The sequence below is a fragment of the Dermacentor silvarum genome, chromosome 3 (genome assembly GCF_013339745.2).
Source record: "Dermacentor silvarum isolate Dsil-2018 chromosome 3, BIME_Dsil_1.4, whole genome shotgun sequence".
In the NCBI taxonomy this organism is placed as follows: Eukaryota; Metazoa; Arthropoda; class Arachnida; order Ixodida; family Ixodidae; genus Dermacentor; species Dermacentor silvarum.
Genome location: NC_051156.1, coordinates 164,655,803 through 164,679,234, shown reverse-complemented (window position 1 = coordinate 164,679,234; position 23,432 = coordinate 164,655,803). Strand labels below are relative to the sequence as shown.

The 23,432-nt window shown below is 46.0% G+C and overlaps 1 long non-coding RNA gene across 2 annotated transcripts; it reads left to right on the top strand.

Annotated features, from left to right (window-relative positions):
• The first annotated feature begins 583 nt into the window (after positions 1-583).
• LOC125944054 (uncharacterized) lies at positions 584-11,084 on the top strand. Of its 2 annotated transcripts, XR_007466088.1 has the most exons (3): positions 584-936; positions 1,430-1,490; positions 10,897-11,084. It is a non-coding gene; the product is annotated as an uncharacterized LOC125944054 (long non-coding RNA). The 2 variants fall into 2 exon arrangements; XR_007466087.1 differs by lacking the exon at positions 584-936 and having other exon boundaries at positions 1,169-1,490.
• Positions 11,085-23,432: the final 12,348 nt, after the last annotated feature.

The following is a 23,432-nucleotide window of genomic DNA, read 5'->3' as shown; positions in this document are numbered from 1 at the left end:
AACTCACCGCGCACGTGGATCTGAAATTATTGTACACGGCGGTCGGTCTACGATCGCAATCTGCGCAAGACGGGCACGCGCTCGTGCTCGGAAAGGCATGCAACGGAACGAGCGAAAACCGAGGGGCGAGGGGCGCCAACGATCCAGCTGCGGGAGAAGACGACGACGCTCGAGACAATGCTGCAGATTATATTTTTTTTTCTACACGCGGACACGAACCTGGGTAAACTAGTCAATAACAGCTTCGCTGTAAAAATTGTTCTTACTCTAAGCTGCTCAATAGTGAGCACGCCAGCCAATCGTTATCATGGAAATGTAATTACGGAAGTTAGCCGGCCTATGGCGGCGAGCGCTTCCAAAAAGCTTCGTTATACTGCTCTTTTTTTCTGTTGATACAGATGTCGAACTTGTGGATGTTTCCACAAGTACCAAATGTTGTATAAAGTAGCCCTAAAAATGCATGTGTTGGTGTACCGAGATATAATTGTTCAAATCTTTTGAGATGACCGTCAGTGTAAGGTTCATCTCAGCTTGTAACATACCATATATCTCTAAAAAACAGAGAACGTGCTTTGGACCTACTTCCCACCCTTTCTGTTTCGGCAGCAGCCTCATCAGAATGCTCGGACGGCTATGTGCAATCGTCGCTTTTGTTTGTCCTCCTTCCTTTACTTCTGTATTCTCTTTTGTAGAAACAGACGCTGTCCAGACAACCGAGCTTTTGTTCACCCATACCGTTTCAACCACTGCATTATTCTTCGTCATTGCGAAAATGTATTTACGTAGCAGTCCGCTAAATAAGCATTCAGTCATCAGAAGCCATCGCATCGGAGGGCGACGAGGGCACTCTTGCAATTTTTAAGGGCAACAGACTTGGACAAGTGGCTTTAGCCTGAACAGATGTTTATTGGTCTGCAAGTGCTACTGCGCTGTGCGGTGAGAGTATGTGGCGACACTAAGCCACTGTGATTGTGTATCTATGCTCCTTTCTGTGTCTATACTTTTCTGTCACTTTACCTCCCCCTCCCCGCCCTACCCAGCGTAGGGCAGCAAATGGGATCTTCCCATCTGGTTAATCTCGCTGCCTTTCCCCTTTGTTCGGTCTCCCTCGTATACAAAATTCGCGGTTTGATTGAGTAAAAGTAATGGTTTGTAATACAGCAGAAATTTATGGTGCGTGCTATACAGGCATTATGTATAATTTTTATCCTTTCATATTTAGTTGCATTTCAGTTGTTTTCGACTGACGGCCCATTCGTCATGCCTTTGTATTGGGTAGCACGTGAAGGTTTGGCAGAAGTCATGGATTCGGCTCTGTGATGTCATTCGATGCCCTTTGAGGAATTTTGATTAATAAATTTTAGGATCTACTATGCTATCAAAACGTCGCGCAGTGCTCTTTGATATTAATTTGTATCATTGGTTTCAGGAACACAAGTATGGAGTCAACAACGGCCACAAGCTCTGCTTCGAGTGCCATGTGTACAGGAGTAAGTCGTCATATATCTGCAGTTCTCAAACTGCAAAAGCTTTCATGCCAAGCAGTGCATAAAGTGCCTGCACACGCGCAGAATAATTCACCTAGTGAAAGCAACCCTTAAACAGGCCGCCCGCCGCGCTTTGCTAAGCGATATTCACACGCTGACGTACATTGTTCTTTTTTTTTTCTGTCGACCACTTTCCACCATCTAACCGCTGTTACAATGTTATCTCTCAATGCATGTCGCGCCTTCATGTATCTGAAGTTTTTCTAGTGTTCTCGCCGTCTATAGCGATATAATCTTCTGTGTAACAGATTGCATGCTCGGGGCGAATATATAGTGTCGTACATTCTAGAACGCAAAGATACTCGGACCGTGGCTACACCCGTCACTAGCCGAAGAAATGACTACACCCATCACCTCACTAGTACAGTACTTGAAGTGCATCGGTTTAAGAGACCGCTTGTAGTGTCCCTGTGCATAATCCCACGTGCCTTTAGTACTCTCCCTCCTTCTTTTCCTCTCTTTATTCCCCTTTTCCCTTACCCCCAGCGTAGGGTAGCAAACCGGACGCTCGCCTGGTTGACCTCCCTGTCTTTCATCTCCTTGCTCTCTCTCTCTCTTCAAAACGCATGCGAGCACTAGATATTACGCTGAAATGTCCACTGAGTCAGGTATAAATACACAACGCGCCTGACCCACATACGAGATTTCGACGATCGACGACTATGCTCGCCGCTATTGTAGTGCTTGAGTTCAACTTGTGTTGGCTGGGCAAAAGTCAGCCTAATAATAAGATAATTCCTTTACCTCTTCATTACGGTGCCACGTCAGATAATTTTGCAAGAAATAACTCCTCTTGTTGTTTAAGTGTGCGTCAGCATTGTTCCACTTTCTTACCTCCACGCAGCCCGGTGTCATTATCAATGGTATGAAACTCGATCCCACCAGCATAAACGACAGCGCTGCGGCGACACGAATGCTGCGGCTGGCGGCGCCTTATCGTTTGAGCGCCCCCGCGTCGAACCATTACAAACCGTGACCAGCCGTCCTCCGGCTGCGTCTGGCACGGCTGCGCGGGCCCGTATCTTAAAAGCGATCTGCGATGGGGACACATTGCAGCGAGAGCTGATAGCTTCGCGCTGTGTTCTCGCCGCTTAGTCTGGCTTAGTTCGCGTTGAAGCGAGACGCGTGGTACGCTATCTTGTAAGCGATAGGCGATGTGGGCCAAGAGTGCGGCGAGTGATGATAGCTTAATAAGCGATGTGCTCTCGTTGTGTTCTTGACGCTTAGTTGGCGTTGAAACAAGAGGCAGCACGAAGGTGAATTCACTCACTGCTGCGGGCGCTATCTTAAAAGGGATCGTCTTACGGGACCGTTGCACGGAAGGACGCATGGTTTTTATCGTTGAGTAAGCATATAAGTGCTTACGTATTAAAAAAAATGTCACAGTTTCGCCCTAAGGGCGAAGCAATGAATGCGATAGCAACACAGCAATGTCATACGAAGTAAGGTGAGCGGCTTTGGTAACAATATGAATTGTAGTAAACATGAGCTGATTAAGTAAGCAGGTGTGCTGCGCCGTAAGTAGACCGACATGAAGAGAGACTCGATGACCACGAGAAGGCGCGTGTGAAACGGTGGTGTTGATGAGAAGCGCTTCCCGTGGGCAGCGCGCGTGCGAAGGGACACACCTGTAGCGCTGCACTGCCGATCCGGGCAGCATTACATGTGTAGCGTGCGTTGGAAAATGTGACCCGACTATTACTAACTGAATGAACAAGCGTGGTGTGAGCGCGCACAAACAAACATGAAGAGATCACACTGAATGACTGCAGACAACGACTGTCAAAACGCTGGCAGCAAGCATACGCCGCTGCGGGCGAAGGTACGTGTGGTCTATCGCTTCAACAGGAACTGAGCCGCGAATGCACGGCTCATAAAGGTCAGAGCCGTGTGGAGATAAGAGACGGTGCGGCGAGCGACGAGCGCGGTTGTTGGCAAAAGAAAAGTGCGCCCCCCCCCCCCCCCCCCCCGCTTCCTCCGGCGCTGGCTTCCCGCTTCCTTGCTTGCGGGCCGGAGAGATAAGAGACCGTGCGGCCGAGCGACGAGCGCGGTTGTTGGCACAGTAGAAGTGCCCCCCCCCCCCCCCCCCCCCGCTCCCTCCGGCGCTGGCTTCCCGCTTCGTTGCTTGCGCGTGGGGGATTGAGTGCGTTCGCTCTCCGTGATAGCGTGCGTCCCAGCACGCTTGCGCTCGGGCATACGGCGGGCGGTGAAGATTTTATCTATACGGAACCTCACGACGACGGCGACGGCTACGGCGACGGCGATGGCGACGGCGACGCCGACGGCAGAAATCCGGTTGAAGTGTCCATATAATTGCTATCGCAATAAAAGAACTTCGATATATTCATGACCGTTTCTACTGGCTACGGCAGTCCATAAAACGCGCGTATTACCTGCTGCCGGGAAATTTCTATCGGACAGTGCTTAACACCCAAGCCTTGCTCATGCGTTTTCTGATACCGCAAAAGCAACACAGACAAAATGAAGAAAAATACGGCAACTGGGCGCTGCTTCAGAACTGATTTTATTCAGGGAGTCCCCACATATATCTGTACGAACTGAAATACAAAACCCCGGACATACGAAGGATGTAATGAAAGACGTGTACGCTATCAAGACTAATTTACATAAGGTGGCGTTGTTTGTATGATCTTTGTAGTGGTCTAAATGAGTTGAAATTGTGAACTTAACAAACGTTAGCATCATCCGCTGGGTTGTACAGAAAGCTCCAACGAATAATTCTGGGGCAGTCGCGGTAGTCGCGGCAGCCGAGAGCAACTCTCTGTACTTTTCTGATTAAATGTTTCTCCACCACCACCACCACCACCGAGATTCTTGTGAATTCTTGCGAGATTATTTAATCGCTGGCGCATGCACATATGTCGGATACTGATCTTCGAACCAAGAATTGTATGGCAAACACCGTGCATCGTGCATGTAAAGGGGTCAAATATTTGTCGTTTACCCACTGGTAGGCTTGTACTGGTTGCAACAAGAAAGGGGACGGCGCGGTATAAACAATGTTTTAATGGTGATAAAAAATAATAGCTCAAATCATATTGGTACGTATATTTGTCTTATTGAAATTCACAATATTTCAATGAGAAAAACATGTTCATCGTTTGTTGCTTAACGCACGAAGCACATGCATTGCACAAAATTTGCGAATACCATTATACGTAATTAAGCGGCATAAGCACATCTTTAATAATATTATTGAGAAACCAACAGAAGGAGAAATTATTTAGGAGAATTACTTCGAACTGCAATAAAAAACACCGCCCAAGCACTCCGTACAGATGGTTAACCAGCGAAGCTGAAACGTGCGGCCCCGGTGTTTAGCAGTGGGTTAATCTCGACGCTGTATTGAGGCGTTCCTCAAATATTGGTTACATGTAGGCGTTTCTATATATAGTGGAACGCAAGCGCCAATGGCGGGCGGATGCTGCTAACCACGACACCGAGCTAACTCGATATATCGAACGCATGCGACAACGGCGAGCCGAGGAGCCGGCGTTGCGGGCAGAGCAGCGTCAACGTAGAAATGGCTGGAACGCGTTCTCTAGGGCCAACGCCCGCTTATGGCGGGAGTTTCTTGAGCGGCGCTTTTAGGGGCGAAGATCCTTATGGCGGCACCCGTTCCGTCCCCGTCGTAGTAGTAGTAGTAGTGTGTAACCAGTCTGAGAAAAATGAGAAAAAAATTCCGAAGTTGTGTCCGTAGCGCGGAATCGAGCCAGGGACCCCTCGCTTCCGAGCGCGCGGCGTTAGCCCACTACGCCACGAAGCGGACATGGAAAAACGCACCACGATGGCTATAAATACCCAACATTAACGAAAGGCCGCGTTTCTAGCGCGTTTCTAACGCGTTTGTGCTAGCGCGTTACGGCCCGTGTAAGAAGCTGGTGTAAGACGCTGTGGCCTCTCCACCTTACCTTCAACGCGTTTCGAACGCGCTGCCCAAAGTGGTGGCAAGTCAAGTTCAAGTCGAGGAGCGTTTATGAATACGGGGGGTATACTCTCTCAGCAGTCATGTGATGGCGTCGGCAAACGCGGTGCACGTTCCGGCATGTGTAAATGGCTGCGTAAGACGCTGTGGCCGCTCCCCCTTACTAGAGAGTACTGCACGTTTCTAACGCGTTTGTGCTAGCGTCCCTTTAAGCGGCAGATCCGATGATTCCCTCCGGAGCTTCGCCCACTCATCATCATTCACCTCGTGGATCTGCTGTCATTTTTTTTCATTTCTAAAACTTGCCCTTAGGCATAATACAAAGCATATAAAAAATACACGAACAGACTTGACTCATGCAAAAAATCTAGCAGTAAACGATGATATGGTTCATGAATCCAATGTTCAAGGTCGGTTGGGCGGCCAGGCCGAAGGCCTGTTGCCTGTAGGTGGCGGAGACGGCTTAGGTGAAGTTCTGGGCACGTCCATAATAGGTGTGTCACTGTCACATGTTGAATTGTAGTGTCACAAAATGGGCACGATGTATCATAGGGACCGTGGTACTGTTAAGCCCAGTGACCGGTCACAGACGGGGTGAGTGCGACCCCGACACGCAGCCTCCGTAACGTAACCTCCTCTCGGCGGGTTAACCCACCAGGGAGGTCTGACCAACACGGAGGTATAAGAGCTCGTGTGGTACGTCGGAGGTTTTCTTTTTTCCGGAGCAGTTGTCCACAGGCGTCTTCAGGAAAATGCGGAAGTGGGTACGGTATCTTCTCAGGGTGGGTTGCCAAATCTGCTTCAAGTAGACCCGGCAGGGCTGCTCAAGGCACCCACTGGACGCGTATCACTAAATTCGTAGTGGCAGCAATACGGTGAATGCCATCCGAGAGAGAGAGGACCAAAATACCCTAAGTATGTCGTGGATGGCTTGAGTTGAGTCCGGGCGAATGTTGAGCTGAGAATATCGAGCAGCTTGAACAAAAGGGAGCAACGCCGCCAAGCCGTCCCGTATGGCGGCAAGCTCGGCAAGATAAGCCGGCGGTGCAAAATCGGCAACATACGAGCACGTCTGGCCTGCCTCTGGTATCAATGGGCACACGAGAGCTGTGTGAATCGTGCTGCCATTAGCACTGGCGCCAGTGTATGCTACGAGAGTCGCATCGTCTTGATTATCATCGGCGCGACGAAGTCGGGAAACTTGAGCGTTCGCCTGGCGAGGAACCGAGCTATGCAGACGATCAAGAGACTTACTGTCACTTTATTGTACCCTGTTCCACGGAACTACATCGGGTGTTATAGAAGCTGGATTGTCTATTTTATGTCCCATGTACCGGGCAAGTGCAGCAGCCGAGCATAGCTTCGATGGCTTAAGGGCGCGCGCGCATCGACGTTGGTGCACCAGTTCGTCAAGAGTGTTGATATGGCACTCGGCCTGTAAGGTTGGCAGCGGAGTTAGACGTGGCAGTCCCGTTATGGCCCGCATTGCTTCCTGATTATTGGCCTCAAGGCGAGCCCATTCTGTTTTCGGGAAGTGTTGAAACTTTGGTTTTGGCTGCGATGAAACGTCCACGTTGAAATCGCGAAGTGGAAAGCAACCGCCAATGGCGGGCGGACGCGGCTAATCACGACACCGAGCTAACTCGAGATATCGAACGCATGTGACAACGGCGAGTCGAGGAGCTGGCGTTGCGAGCAGAGCAGGTACGACGCAGAGAACGACGCCACTAACGGCGCTGCCAATGGCGCGTGCGCTTGGTGGCGACGTAGAGAACGACGTAGCTGACGGCGCAACCAATGGAGACGTTTAGCGAAACATGGGACGAACGGTTTTTCGTTTCGCCTAGCCATATACAGGTTTCGCCGTAAAATAAAATATACAACAGTAATTAAAAACGGGCAAGTTTCCACTCGGTCGTGCTAAACTTAAGCACAGCCGAACTGTCGATCCTCAAGTCTTACTGGCTGCTATACTGCTAGGTATTAACTTGATGGCTGCTTGGTCTTAACTTGGGTGCTGCTAGGTTCCAACTTGGTTACTACTAGGTTCTGTAACTTAGTTTCTGCTAGCTTTGTAAGTAGGTTTTGCTTAGCCTAGTACTTTGCTATCACTTTGCATAACTGAACTTGAGGATCGACAGTTTCACTGTGCCTAAGTTTTTCACGACCGAGTGCAAACTTGCCAATTTTATTTATTAACTCCGAGGCCAACCGCATTGCTGTCGACGGTCATGTGCTGTTGTTTCTTTTGTAATTTCTAGCATGCTCTTTAACTTAACTACACATGTAGGGAAGGTATTCTCGAGCGATCATTTTCGGAGGTACCTTACCTTTCGCGAGATTTCGCGTGATTAGCGCTGGACGCGTCGGGGCCTCCCAGCGACAGCATTCCTGGCATGCCACAAACGCAGGCAGGCTAACCATGGTTGGCACAGTGCCATGAACGCTGTTGCTTGCCGACGCCGAACGCGTTGGCGGCTAGCCGCTCGATATCTAGCGAAAGTAGGCACGACTAGGCGCAGCCCTTTTATGGCAAACTGCTAGGCAAAGCGCATGTACATTGGGTGTTTACGTCAGTTATGATATTGATAGCTGCTAGGATGGTTGTTTACCAGCTGCTGTGATAGCTCAGCGCGGCAGCTGCACGGAGTGTTCCCGTCCCTAAGCGTACCTTGGTGGCGGTTGCTGCGTTGCTACTGCTTCGGCGCATGCGCGGCAAGGCGAGGTTGGGCCAGGTGGTGCACAGCTGGGGCTTGGTTGTTGCTAGGCAACGGCGCATAGTTTTCTGCGGACTTCGGACGTTTCTCCTGCAGCTTTAACAGCTTCGTTGTTGCTAGACTATTTTCCTAAATATTACACAGACCTGCCCAACTTTCAGCTGCTACACATCCTGCGCAGTGTCATTGTGTAGAATGAACTTCTTTAATCATGCGGATTATTCCTGCCTTATGCAGGAATGAGGCGCTGCTCGTCAAAAGGGGCCCGTTGTGAATGACCCTTGTCAAGTCTGCTCGGTTTCTGCTTTAGAAGAGACGAGACGGCTGTGGTAAAGAGGGCAAGGACCTGCTTCATCAGAGAGTCATTCAGTGCGGCGCCGCAAGACAGGGAAAAAGGGGCGGGTGAAATCAATCAATGCTACCCAAAACTAGTATTTCTAAAAAAATATTAGTGTGTTTTATCACAAGTATTTCTTTTAGTTGGTTCCTATCTATAGTACGCATTGATTTCTTTTACAAATAATTGGAGAATATGATACATTTCTACGCAGGGGGAATAGCGAGCTTATAGACACCGAGTGCGGTAACGAGAGCTCCTTCGCGGTAAATAGCATTAAATGAAACAGAGTTCTTGGAAGAGTAACATGATCAACATTACCAAAGGAGGTCTTCTAACAATTCTGATAACTCCTTCCGTAACAATCGACCTCTTTAACTTGAATGCTGCTTTGCAAAATGGGCACCTGAATATGGGCTACTAGTACTGGCATTTCATCATTAAAGACATTGCATGGGATACTTATACCACTATCACCTCACAAATACCTTGTCATCTACATCACACCGTGGTGTAATCCGGAACTGATAAATGCTGATAAGGGGGTACGTAAAAATGACAGAACAGAATCTTGGGGGAAAGTGTGTGTTCTTGGAAGACAAAGAGACAGCGCCCTTAAACTCTCGGTCACGATGTGTTTCACTGCCATGTTCATTAGACACTACAACAACATCTCCCGAGGGGTCTACTCCTCCACTAAGAGACACATTGCTATTGACTGTGAATAACATCGATTTTACTTGCCGCCACCTTTAGAGCCTTGGCTACAGAAGTCATTTTTGCGACCGCTGCTGCTCTGTATAATTCACAGAGGACATTCTACTAGACTGTTGACCTACAAAAAAAAAAAAAAAAGAAGACGGCTGGACAAAACAACTGTAGTAACCGTATATGAGTGCTGATTGAATGTAACCCGCATATTAGCTTCGGTCAATCTCCATCGCAGGCGATCAAGCCAACAAATTGTTCGCAGATCATGATCCATCCACCGACGATGGAGTGAGAAAGTTGTAGCATGTCTGAAGATTTACGAAACAAGAACTCATTGCGCCATTTGCGGAAGAGCAATTTTCTAGAACTCTGCACTGCAGCCATATAAATATAATATATATGGTATTTAACTACCTTGTCAAGTAACGTCTATGACAAGAGGCATACTTTTTTTAACTTGCGACGAATTCTTTGCCCGGGTGCCCGAAGACAGGCATTCGAAGAAACAGAAATGCATTACTAGAAAATATTTTTTATTTATGAGCCAAAATTTACACAAGAGGAAACGCTGATTGTGGGTTTTCAAAAATGTGGGCGAGTTGAGCGAGGGGGTGGAAGAAATGTGCGAGATAAACTGGCAGCAAAAAAAAAGACAAAAAAACGAAATGGGCTTGTGACCGCGTGCAGTGCACGTTGTGACAATGAGTGATTCGGGTGGCTAATCCCCTTGTCGCTTTTTCAAATAAAAAGTGCATCAAGAAAAGGCGCCCGCAGCAATTGTCGAACATTTACAGCGGAATCGAAGAAATGTACCATTTGATCATTCGAAGGCTGTCGTAGAATTTTACACGTTAGCTCCTCTCGTAGTTTCTTCTGGCATTTTGTGCAGATCGGAAAAACGCGCGGATGGCTGGCAAAGCAGCACTCCAAAAAAAAAGTAATAATAATTTTGTTTGCAGTGTTCAATGGACAGTTTCAGCTGGGCGTCCACTCACATTGCGTGCTGTGAGGCGCTGGGAAGAACGGCTTTTATTTCAGATATTTTATAGATGCATCTCCCAGAGGCACTAGCTACGCGCAGTCTACTTGGCTGCCGAAATAGAAGCCCTGCGGACGTGCTATAAAAGCTCATGACAGTGCGAACACTTTGCGCACGCCGTATGGCGTTTCTGATGAGCAAGTGTGTGGAAACTGCTCTGCACCGGTAATAGCGGAGTCCACATAAACTGGCAGGCTAAAGCTGCCTAATAGCATCATTTGCCCGGATTCAATGTACACATGATTAATTCACTAGGTTTACTTGTTACAATTACAAGCGGAATAAATATTAATTTCTAGCGTTATTAACCTAATGTAAAACATATAAAAACATTGTGTATTTAGCTTTTTTACCTAACTGAAATTAAGATTAAGTAGCCTTATTTCCAAACAGCTCTCGCGATATAATATTTTGTGAGATAAAATTCGAGCCAATCCTGCTGCCGGGCACAGCAATATAATCAAAAACAGACGACCAATGGCAAACAGTAGGTGCGAACAAGAGATTTGTAAATTCGGCCCAAGATTTCTTGCAAAGGCTTTTTTTTTCTGGTTTGCATAGAAACTTTCTTGCTCTTACAGCTTCTTTTATCGTTCTAGCGCTGTATCCTCAATCAAAATGGATCGTTTTCTGGATGTCCGGTTGACGGTAACTGCACGTGTACCGACGTTGACCGTACAAATAGTTGGCCAAAGAACGGTACCTGCAGAGACAAGACTACCTTATCTGGACAGCCACTGAAGTTCACAATGCTGGAAGACAAAACCAAACAATAAAGGTGGTTTTTTCTGTTTATTATCCACTTACCTACTTTTATCTATAATGCTGTACATTCATTCCACTGAATTTACGAACACTTTCTTATATTTAGTCAAGCTATGGTCTTTTGTTTCAAACTATCCCCGTACACACATACGCTAAGCTGACGCGACGCGTAGCTTCGCTATATCTCTAATATGGTGCGGGCGAGAGTAATGGTTTTAATACGGGCTATCTTTTCAAGAGGCCCTAAAAACCTAAATAAACATAGTATGTTCTCGCTATTAAACGAAGTCACCTCAATAATCTCCTGACGCAAAACGTTTTCGCATTGTTGATGTAGAAGCGGAGTTAGAGGTATTTATCGCACCAATGCACGGCTTTCTCTCTCACTTCGTCTCCACTAGAGCTTCCGGAAGCTCCAGAGTGACACTAATAGGGGGTAAGGTCCCGCCCAAAAGTTCGGCATTTTATTTTTGTTATGACGCTATTTCCGACTCAGGCGTGTGCCTTGCTCTCTCGACGCGAGATGGGCGCTAAGGCACCTGGAGCTGGAGCTGCGTCACTTACAGAGACGTATCAGCGCATGTAGTTGTCCGATTGTCTCGCCCACGAGAGGGCTTGTTGCGCCACCCTACAGCGGCCATGGTATATATCCTACGCAGCACGCAGGTGAGATCTCGGAGGCAACGCTCCGCAAACGCAGCTGCGCGCCGCTGGCCTGTGTAGGCCGCAAGTAGAAAGATGAAACACAACTTCTTTTTGGTCTTCTTGGTCTTTTTGAGATCACAGACTAGAGTAGTTTCATTTATTTTACTCAAAATTAGCAACTGAAATATTACTGAAAATGTTTTCGCTATCAAGAAATCAGCTAGTAACTGTTGTAGGTTTGCGTGCTTGCGACGTAGCTGCATGCACACATTACGAAGAAGGAAGCAACTGCTATTTTTCACTGTTTTTGACACGAGATAGTAACTTCCCCGCGGCATGCTGCGCAATAATGTTTGGCTCACATGTTCACACAAGCCTCGTCTAGAGATCGGATGCGTTTTCCAGTTATGTCCACAAAATGTTTTGGGGCCTATTTAAAGGGATAGGTTTTATGGACTCACTCCTTTGTTCGTTGTGACGTCTGCCCTTGGCACCAGTGCTCGTCGCTGGAGTCCTGAACGGCGCGAAATTTACGAGTAAACAAAACAATCTATCTCCTGCAATATTTCTGCTGCAGCATAGCACCAGTTAGATTCTACTTCTCAGCCACTCCACCAATACAATAAAAAGGAAAATAGAGTGCATGAAAAGCATGATCGCGCCAGAAGCGCCTGTGATTATCTGAAATGAGATCGTCCTCTAAATCTTGTAACATTTGGTGCATTAAGTAAAGGACGGAAGCCGGAGTCATTGTGGCATCTACGTCAAATGACATTCCATTGAGTCAACGTAGGCAGCGAGATGCCAACACATTCGACACTCCTAGAAAGGGGTTCGTTTCTGTTGTAGCAAAGCGACTTCCCGTGACGTCACTGTGAAGCCCTCATCTGAGGCTATGTGCTTTTCAAGGTGCGGACTAGTTGCTGTCGCCATGTGTCGGACTTCATGACAACCCATTCATCCAATCAAGAAGTGGTTGGACATTTTTCTTGTAGCTTTTTCTCATGGGATCTTGTGTCAATTACCTGTTCTTTATCACTGCTGAAGCAATAAGACTGGTGTGCTTGCTACTTCCTTTCCACGATCATCTTAGGAGAGGTGCATGTGCTTTGTGCAGACCTTATCCTTTTCGGAGGCAGTGTTTTGTGATGGCTACAGGCCACTGAAATAGCCGATGAAGACGTGATCTGTTTCCCTAAGTTGTGATCAAGGGAAGCCGGAGCTTATTTAAGAAGCCATATTGCGTGCTGTCAGGTGTGCTTCGACATAACGCAGCGTGCTTCGACATAATGCAGCGTGCGTCTTCAGAATGCAGTGTGCTCATACACAATGTAGTGTTGTCCCAGAACGATGTAGCTGTGTGCAACGGTGTAATATGAACGGCGCTGGGTACTCCTGCCAGTATCTTATTCCGTCCCTGTAAATATATTTGCCCTAATCCTCCTATGTGAATGCACCTTCTGTTCCTGCCTCCAACTTTTCGTCCTCGAGGCTCGTTTCTCCAATATGTCGTCCTCGCCCTATCGCCATCGAGACCTACACATGTGGCAGCTACACTTCGATCAGCTCACGGAGACCTAAAGGCATGCGCGTACCAAACTTCAGCCCATACCAAACTTCAGAAGCCTTCAAACAACGGATGCAATCCAATAGATCTCGAGCATCCCCACAAACCACACACCACTTTAGTTCGCGAGAACATTTCGTCACAATATTCCTCACGCATGCTTAATTTAATGTTTAAGGCGTTCACAGTTCACTATGGGCAGCTGGTTGAATTCTGCATAGTTCGTAAAACACACTTACGACTCTTCCGGAACAAGTAAATAGGAAATTTACATCTATGGCTATGTTAGTCCACCTATTTAAACTCTACGTCCACATTACCAATCTGCCTGCCTGTGCAATTAAACAAATATCAACAATGTGCCTTAATAACGTCACAGATCACATCGTGGAGCTCACTCGCTATGTGGAATAGTCACTAGCTGCAATTCGTACATTCAAATATGTGGCATAAAGTAATCAAATATTAAGTTAAGTAGCCTAATTATGGTAATTTTTTCATTGTGCACTTTAGATTTTTTTTTGTAGAAATAATGGGTCGTCTCATCGAGTAATTTAGAACAAGGGTTAGAATTTTGCTATCTGCCACATGCAATTTTTTAAAAATTTGGTGCCGCTAGAAAAGAAATACCCTGCAGAATGAGAACACACACGCCGTGGTAAGAATGCTGCTGCAATTGCTTCAATCCGCTACATTCTGTTAAAGCTGCTACATCAGTGCTACAAATAAGAGAAACTGCTCCAAAGCTGCTCCAGGATGAGCCGTGCCGCGTAATCTCTTAGGCCACGGCGAAGCGGATTTGTTGTTGACGCCAGGTGGTGATTGCCGCCACCTAATGCGAATAGTGCCGTCACATCTCCTGTAATTCATAAAGTTAATTGAGCTAAAAAGTCATTTAATTCAAATTCAAATTCAAATTCAACTTTATTTACCAGACAATAAGCTGGAAGGTCCGCTGGGCTAAAAGCCGTGAAAACGGCTTGACAGGGCCCAGGTGACCGTTACATGGCAGCAGCTGTACAAGGTGCGCAGGTTGAGATGGTGGATACGTCGTGACAAAGGTAAAGTGAAAACAAGCAGATTACAGAACATATACATAAATCACACAAATGCACCTAAAATTTCAATGCACAAAAAATGGATATGGAAATTTACAAGTAACAATACATCAGTCACACAAATGTACAAAAAGAAAATATTAATATATTCATAGTTGAAACAGTTTAGTCGATATCATTTACAGATAATTAATCGTCTTCTAGCACACAATAGAACAGCGAACACGCACTGGTTGGATTTAGCTAATCCAATCAGTGCGTGTTCGCGCATCTAAGCGGTCCACCATTAGTATACTGTGTGCAATATTAACGGGTTGTCGTAGCTTAGGATGAAGTTCTGTCGGGCCTAGTAAGAGAGAGAGAGAGGTTTATTTGAAGAAAGGCAGAGAGGTCGGCTTGAGCGTTAGTTTGCTCTGGCCTACTACTCTACACTGGGGAAGGGGGGAAGCGATAAAAAGAGCCATGAATGATGATGATAAGATTAGGAGGTGCGTATGTACATGTCCATCCCGTTGAGGTCATACTATAGTCGTGCATGGAGTCCAGTGGCTTGAAGGAAGGCTATAGTCACTTCGATGACCACAGCTGCGCTGTTGGCGTCAGGCCAAGGACCTAAGATAATCTCGTCAGACATTGGTCTTTTAGTCACTCGCTGAATAGTTGAAATGAGGCTCTGCCGTTATCGCGCCTACGCTGGGCATGAGCAAAATATGTGCTCAAGCGTTTCTGGCACTGGGCAGTGATCGCAGTTGGGACCAGTGTCATGCTCGGCTCATTATGCGCTGTTGGCATGTCCGGCATTCGTACTTCGTACTGGCGATGTGGCTTTGGTGGGAAAGGTGTTCCTCAACCGACGACGCGTACTTCGCGTGTTCGACACGGCAGCTGTGTCGTGGTGCACTCTGCAAACTGAAACTTACTCCCTGGCTTGCTATCAGCAAGAGCGAACAGCGGCGGCAGGCTGCCATGACGCCGGAGAGGAGCCAAGTTAAAAGAGCAGGTTAACTGGCACACTTAAAGACAGGCATGCAACAAACACAAATATTTGGCGTCTGTTACTGTATAATAAGCCGCCAAACAAAAAAAAAAACTTGGAAACTCTTATCTGAATGAAAACACCACCACTCCTTGTTTTCTTCAAAATGTGGCCGTTCGTTAATGGTGTCTTCAAACCTCCAAGGTGTGGCTCACGAAGAGCTTAGCAGACAGACAGACTTCCAAACACAATAACTGAGCCCTTAAATTTGCCCCCTTCGTCGAGGCAAATCAACCTGGGCCACGATTGCCACCGGTGGCCTTGACCTAGCTACCTACAGCTTTTTTTTTTCGAACATTCACGAGGATCCAGGAACACCGGCTTCGTCGTATCTATATTTGGTGGCCTGCGTCTCTCGGCAATATATGTGTGGGCCTCAAATTTAGAACAATGCCGTCGGACGAATTTGTTCAGACGAGTTAGAAAGGGAAGCTTGGAAATGGCGCACCTTTTTATATTTATAAATTCATAAACGGGTTCTTCATTTTCTGCGAATTAATATATGGTTTCTTGTGGACGGTGTGCCAACTGAAGCTGAGGCGTGCGTTACCCGGCTATGTTGTATGTACAGATTAGATGTCCGCTCCTGTTTGGGGTTTTCTTCAAGACGTTATTTTAAGGATGCGGTTCTTATTTGTTAGATTTCGAATGAATACCTTTCTTCTGTGAAACCTTACAAACTGTACAAATATTTATATGATTTAGTTCACTTTGTACCAATGTACAGGGCCATATATACTGATGACCAAAGGTATGACAGGCTTAAGTGGTTGAAAAGAAGGCAAATGAAACAAAGAACCAAGTCTAAAATGTGGAGCTGTTATTAGTCTCATCAATTAAATCAGGATCAGTGTGTTTTTCGTTCTTTATTTGGCAAACATTTTGAAGCAGCGGCTTGTCATGTTTCTTACTCAGTAAAGTTCCTCGGTTCCGCGGTGCAACCACTATTTGATTGCTTATTTTCAGCCTAATCGCTCGTGGGTGTGCTCTGCTGCATTATATTTGTTCTTGCAGCGCACAAAGCTTGGAATGTAAATGTTGTGTACTTTACGGTAGCTTGTAGCAAAGATGTATTATCGCTATTCCCTCGCTTAATCTGTGGACCGCCACGAAACGTTCAGCTTCAAACATTCGCGTCTTGTTGGTGTAGACGCCGTCACTCATGCTTCGGCACATTGATTCAAGTGTGCGCCCATTCACTTATTATTGATACGTTGGCGATAGGGTGGGCGTAAGTTTACGTGCGAGTAGGCGTGGATGTTTGTAGATAACGTGCGAGAAGCTTAATTTACTATGCCAGTAAGTGGCGCTACTTTCTTTTGTAACGAGCGGTATACTCTCTCTTAAGTGCCGACGTTCCCGAGCTGAAGTCATTTCTTTGGAGGTTATCTACACAGTGCTGACGGATGAATTATCTTTTTTGATACTCGAGGAAAGTCGTGACTCGCGAAGGGCGGCAACACAGGCAGTCCTTATGTAGCAGCGGCTACACAGGTTGATTACCTTTCTTAATATGCGAATCACTATTTTTGCAGCGAACTACCGCACACGCCTTTCCTTTATCGTTACATATTTTGCAGCGTGAATTGGGCACAGTGCATTCGCGAACACCCAGTTTGCATTTCCGACGGCTGATCGCACAGTAGCAGGGAATAAACAGTAATGGTTTCCTATTCGTGCGCATTCGCTGAGGCAACGTATGGCGCGCCGCCAAAAGCTCCATCTCGTTCCTCTAGAGTAAAATGCTCCGCGAAAAGGGTCAATATGTAAACTGGTAGCGTAGCTTCCATAGAAGCCCACATGTCAAGAAAATGGTGGCTCGTTGCCACCGTTGCCATCTACGTATCGGGGGGACAACTAACATCAAGCAAAAAAAATAAAAATAAAAAGTGACATCACACCCGGAAATGGCACTTATATTATGCTGCTTGGCGCGAATGTTTGAACTTCTTCAGCGTCCGGCATTTCGACCGCTACGCCAGCAGCTATGTTTCTTTTGAGGCTCAGGCGAGCTTGCGACTCGCCTCAGCTGAAGCGCCAGCGTGTCAATTAACTATAGGAGTGGCGTGTGTCTTAATGTTATCATAATTAGGCTGTTATTGACGGCAATTGCTCCAGTAGGTTCTTTAGGAAGGTGAGTGAATAGAATGGAAATAAATGACAGTGCCACAGAGGTTTCAAAAACAACTTCACGTTTATTCGTCTAGAATAATGCCACCAATATAATTGACCAAACAAAATTTGTTTCAATGGATGAAAAACACTATGGCCAGCACACAGTCGTAATGTATAGCAACATATGCGGAACCTTTTCACAGAATCATTCGCAATTCCGGGCGACAACATGTATTCATATCCAACAGTTATCAGACAAGACAACGTTACCACACATTATCATTTAGTAAAAAACATTTGACTCACTAATTTTGTCTCCCATCGGACACACAAAGCCTGTATTAGGGAGAGTGAACGAACAGAGCGCGACGTTTCTTCGCGGAGCGTTCTGCATTTATCGTCACGACGAGACACAGCACGTCGGATGCCGCAGCCCCCGTTAATTTGCACGATAACAAAAAACCTGCACTCACACCTTTCGCCAATGAAAGCCATGCGTCAAGCAAGATTTTGAAGCGCACGCCACTTTGAACAAACACGCAAGGAAAAAAAAAAAGAAAAAACTTGGAATGAACCCCCCCTTCCCGTTCAAGTGAGCAACGCCACGACATAATAGCTGGTTTGCACAGTGTTGTCATGTCTTGCGCCAGAATCACTGCTTGATAGGGGTCACCAAGAACGAACTAATAAATTGAGAAATAGAAACAATATTAACATTTGTTGTTCTAGTACAGCAAAAATATTCCAAACGGAATATTTACTCGTATGACAGTATAATCTGATTAAAAATTTTCGAAATTTTTTTAACATACATTTCCGGGTTTCAGTGTTTGTCCGCCCCTCACCTAGTCGTGCTTCAATCGTGCACCACTAACTGATATCTCTGGCGATAGGTTTTGGCACACTTTTCGTTGCAAGCTTTGCGACCTATTTAGATGAACCTTGGCTTGGCTGGCCCGAACGCGGGGGATGGGACGCGTCGGTGCCGACGCGTGACACCGTTCCTAGCGCGTTGCGGGGGATGGGACGCATCGGATTCCACGGGCGACGGCGTTCCTAGCGAGTTGATGGGACGGGATCTGTCGAAACAGTGGAGATGTGGTCGTTCTTTCGGTCTAAAATGAAGACTACCACAGCGAAAAAAACATACGCGGCAATCGCCGAACCAGAACGATCACAGCTCCGTTGTTTGGACAGATTTCACTTCGTGGAACTGGCTGCATTTTTTTTTAAATCTTCGCACAGGTATATTGCCTATGAGAACTTTTCTAGACGAACATGATTTTTTCCCTACCGCGGGTGTCAAATTGCTTGATCTGTAAGTATAGATCATGTATTTTTACATTGTTAGGAAGGGGTCTATTTTTGTAATCTGCGTCAGATAATCATCAAGAAAGAGTTTGACCCGCCGTGGTTGCTTACCGGCTACGGCGTTGCGCTGCTAAGCGCGAGGCCGCGGGATCAAATTTCGGCCGCTGCAGTCGCATTTCGATGGGAGCGAAATGCAAAAGCGCCCGTACACCGTGCACTGGGTGCACGTTAAGGAAAGCCAGCTGGTCGAAATTAATCCGGAGTACTCCGGCATGCCTCATAATCAGATCGTAGTTTTGGTACGTAAAGCCCCACAATTTAATTTATGAACGAAATATTGTGGGTTAGATTCAGACGGTATTAGTGTTTTTCCTTAAGAAAGGAAGATGTTGACTGGATTTCGGTATACATGACACAAGCACAGCAGGATCTAGATTTCTGTGATAACTATTCCAGACCAGTGAAAGTCCCTTCGGGTGATCCCCAAGGTTCCCTTCTGGGACCCCTGTTCTTCATTATTTATAATAGTGATATAGTGGAAACCATTCCGGTTAAAATTTAACTATATGCCAATGGTTGCGTTTTATACTCGTAAATTGATGTCAAGTGCGACCAGTTGCTGTTAAATCATGCTTAGCAGAAAGTTTGCTTATGATCCAAAACGCGGCAAATGATGATCAGTCTGGACAAAACAGGGTTTATGAAAATAACTCGGCAGATAAAACGGCTGCACTTTCAATGTGGGATCTAAAATGTTATACTATCCGAAGTAACCAATTATAAATACTTAAGTCTTTGGATCTCGAGTGGTCTTAGCTGGAATAAGCATACCAAGTATGTTGTCGCAAGTGCAAGCCGCAAGCTTCTTTTTCTGAGGCGAGCTCTAAAGTTATCGGTTCCTTCAGCCCGACTTTGGCCTACAAATATGTTGTACTGCAAATTTTGGAGTATGCCGAAATAATTTGGGACATTTTCACAAAAGCAGCATTAATGAGCTAGAAAAAGTACAAAAAAGAGCTGTGTGCTTTGTCTTTAATAGTTTATCCAAGGCATCAGTGACGGATCTGTTAAAAAAAAGACAATCACCAGCTTTTAGAAAAACATTAATGAGCCATTTCATTCTGTGAAGGTGGATGACGAGCGAAGCCGTTTAGCCACGACACAGAGGTGACAAATAATGTTCAACAAACGTACGAACATATTTTGTGTCCTTTTGGTGGTCATCATGACGATAGGTGCGCACAGACATTCGCGTATCACGTCTGTTTTAAACCTGTCCGTCACGTAAGACAATGAATGGCTCATACCCCCGTAAACACGGCCTCCCCATTACAACGACAGAAGTGAAGTCACATTCCACGCTGGAATGAATAGCGGCCATGGAGCCAGCTGTGGAAGAAGACGACGACGACGAACGCGCGAGCAGTGGGACGAGCGCCTTCGCGCGGTTGCGCGGCGCCACCGAGACAGCTGGGGAAGAAGACGACGGTCACATTCCCACCGCTGCTATCGGCGTCTTTTCTGGTAAATTCACGGTTCTTCGGACGTACGAACCACTCGCGGGCGTCCAATGGCGATGGCTGAGCTAAAATGAGACCGCAACTTCACCTCTATCTCTCCCTATAATTAACACACGCGCGCATGCACGCATCGTGAAACGTTCGAACAGGTATCGTTTCAAGGACACAGGTGGCAGCTACTGCGTGCTTCGATGCGAGGAAAACGATGCCTAGGAAACGCTCGCTCTTGTGGAGGAGAGTGTTTTTTGCTCGCGGACGACGGATTTGCCGTAGCCATATCTTGTAAAAAGAAGTCGCTGTTCAACGCTGAAGTTTTATATAAATTGACCAATGGTCATTCTAAGTTCAATTTAACTGAAATATGTAACTTCGATGTTCGATGTAACTGAAATAGACACAACCTTAACTTGACAATCACTCCATTTTGCACACGCAACAATACATTCAAGTACTCTTTTTCTTTTTTTTTTTCACGTAGAACCGTAGACTGGGATCAGCTTAGCAGTAATACGGTGACAGCAGAGTAATTCTTAGCTTTATCTTCCTATGTAGAAGACTGCAATCAAATTTATTTTGATGAAATGCATTTTTTATTAATATTATGAAAAAAATGTTGTAAACTATATATTATGCTATTGTGTTTTTGTTTTGATGTACCGAGGACTTGTGCTGTAGTCTTCAGGCACTGTAGTTATCGTACACTGTATTTATTGGATACTACAGTTATGTAGCTATATACTATTAATATTGTGTTGCTTACTGTGATAAATGTATGTTCATTTTCTGTCAGTAGTGTGAAGAATTTGCTGCGCGTCGGAGTACCACAATGTTCCAGAGCTATGTAACTACTGTGAGGTTATTGTTGTTAGCATAAGCCAAATTTTTTTACATCATGATTGCCAATAATGCATGACTTTGTTGCACCACCCTGCTCAAATCACTTTCGGTTATTGCAGTATCTATAAATAAAATTTTTGAAATTCAAGGGGCATTGAGTTAGCCCTACGTGGATGAATGCAAAAGAAGTGCGACCCCCTCGCGATGCCTATGCTGGTGAAAGGTGTATCCATCGCTGACGTGGAAGGCGCATCCATGCATCGCAGCACACGTCAGATCTCGCCAATCGCTGCACCGCCAGCGCCGCGGCGAGCTGCCCGCGGCGCTTATAATCAGTGGCACCAGTGGCGGAGTCATGTGACTCGAGCGGCCACGTCACCAGAAGCGCCACAACGGCACGTGACCGACGGTTTTCGTCACAAGGTGCGCACAACGCATGGTCGTGGATTTGATTCCCACCGAAAGTGGAGGGGGCCGGCCCACTCCCAATAGAGGTCGTGGTTTCGAGTGCCCTAACTATACATTATTCAACTGTGCCTTACTAACTTCACCTTATATACACCAAGAGCCATGCGTTCAACTACCACCAAAGGTTGCGGGTTCGAGTGCCCTAATATGTTAACTAAGCGTGGCTTAATTAACGTCCACTTGATTCACTCTGCCTTAAATATTTTGCCCTAATTGGCGTCATCAACTCCCTCGATTTGCTCACTTGACTGTTTGGACCATCGTGGCCACGCAAACGCCGGCAACGCCGGATTTTCCGCCTCATCAACTATATAACGCTTTTGCATTAACCATAAAAGTAAATAAAACTGGTCTCTCCTTCTTATGGCGCCGTTTTAAGGTGCAGTTTTATTGCGAGCCGGACAGACGGCCTGCATGAATGTATTTTAGGGAATGTATGTTCACATTCGAAGAAAATCAGGAAGTACAAGTACCTATACCAGCTGTTAACGTTTAGTGACAAGTAGCTGCTGCAAAATTACCTGAAAAACGCTGCCTATTCTATGGGCGCCGTCCATTCCTAACAAGTTTTAATTTAGTGCTAAGGACTGCCGTTGACGTGTTTGGTGGCTGGTGAGTGAAGACGGAGCGACAACAGCGGCGATTGATAGCGGAAGGACGACCCATCGATAGGCTCGACTGAACCTTCACTCGCCAGGAGCGTGCCGATGGACCGCGCACAGCCGTGCTGGGTGGTAAGAAGCAAGCAGCGAATTAGCAGCGCGGTACAGCAGTGCGTGTTTCGGTACGTGACCTCCAACGTGAACGTCAGGCCGCGCGTCATTGCGATCATGTGCACTCACAATGATAAAAGTCAGGCCGTGCGTCATTGCAATTACGCTGACGCACGAAATCTCAAAACACGTTAGCTCGGCTATAGCCAGTACAACACTTCACACTTATTAATAAGCAAAGGAATCCTGAGAGATCCCTTTTCTCTAATTGTGAATTCTGTGTGGAAATTTTCGCAGCCGTTAATGATTTTGATTTAGAAATGAGGGAAGATATATGCAAACTTTTATCATAAATACTTTGGATTTGTCTATATTATAGTCATCACAGTCCATAAGATTATAATTAATTTGGAATACGCATGTGTACCTGTCAAAAAATATACTTATGCGCACTGCATAAGCACTAAGCATTTAGTCATTTTTAGCCAACCAGACGCCCTTCTGGTTAAAGTCTCGGCCTCATCCCTTCCTTTGCTCTTCTTCCTTCCCAAGCTATTTTCCAAACATATCCTACCAAGAAATATATTATTCTAAGTTGAACTTAAGGGGAAGCTTTAGCTCGGGGCTCCTACATGAGATATCAGCAATCATTTCTTCTGAGCGACCACTGCTCCGAAATTGATTAGTTATACTGAACTTAAAAGAAAAAAACTAATTGTACTGATTTCAAGAAGAGAATTTTTCATTTAATCTGGCACCTTTTTTTATTATCTACAGAAATCCATAAAAATTGAGAAACCTCCAGAAACAAAACATAATGTATACAACTCTGTACGTCAGCCACTAAAAGCGCTATCGCAATTCTTTAAACTGAAATTAATATTGAATCTAAAACACACAAATACGTCACCCAGAAGTATACCACTAACTTGCGAATATGACATCTGGAAACTTTTCAAACATTGTAGCAAATTCACGTAAGTCGTACAGTCATAGGTCATAATTTTTTCGATTGAGATGCTCTAATGGAGGCAGCATACAGAAATGCGATATTTGTTTTTGATGTTGAATTACGGATTTCGTAAACTTCGTACTTGTAT